Source organism: Numida meleagris, unplaced genomic scaffold (genome assembly GCF_002078875.1).
Source record: "Numida meleagris isolate 19003 breed g44 Domestic line unplaced genomic scaffold, NumMel1.0 unplaced_Scaffold861, whole genome shotgun sequence".
NCBI classification, from domain to species: domain Eukaryota; kingdom Metazoa; phylum Chordata; class Aves; order Galliformes; family Numididae; genus Numida; species Numida meleagris.
In genome coordinates this window covers 158-852 of record NW_018365076.1, presented here as the reverse complement: position 1 = coordinate 852, position 695 = coordinate 158, and positions in this window count along the sequence as shown.

Sequence of the window (695 nt, the reverse complement as noted above, 5' to 3'; positions counted from 1 at the left end):
CCTTGCAGACGAGGGTGATCCCTCCTCCGGGCGCCTGGAGGCCGCCCCCGGACTCGTCCAACGTCACGGCCGCCATCAGCCCTGTGGGGAAGGACAGAGAGCGCTGACGGAGCCGCCGCCACACGGCCTCGTGCAGCCGGGCCCCACCGAGACCCCATAGAGACCTCACTGAGATCCCATAAAGATCCATTAAGATTTCATGGTGATATCATTGACAACTCATAGAGACCCCGTAGAGACCACGTAGAGATCCCATGCAGACCCTGTAGAGACCCTACTGAGATTTGATAGAGAACTCATTGTCACCCCACTGAGAACAAATAGAGACCGCATGGAGACAGCACTGAGATTTCAGAGAGACCCCATGGAGACGTCAATGAGAACCCATCAAGATTTTACATAGAACACATTAGAATCCGCAACAAGCCCCATTGTTGCCCCTTACAGACTGTAAAGTGACCCCATAGAGATCTCATAGAGACCCCATAGAGAGCCCACTGAGGCCAGGGCCTACATGGAGGGGCTGCCAAGAGGAGGAGGAAGGAGACGCGAGGGCTGATGGTGGCAAAGCTGGGAGTGGAGGAGGTTGGGGCTGGGTCTGTTGTGAGTGAGATCCCTTCAGACGCCCGGAGGAGGGCTCACCCTTGTCTGCAAGGCCTCCGGCTTCACCTTCAGCAGTTCCGGCATGAGCTGGG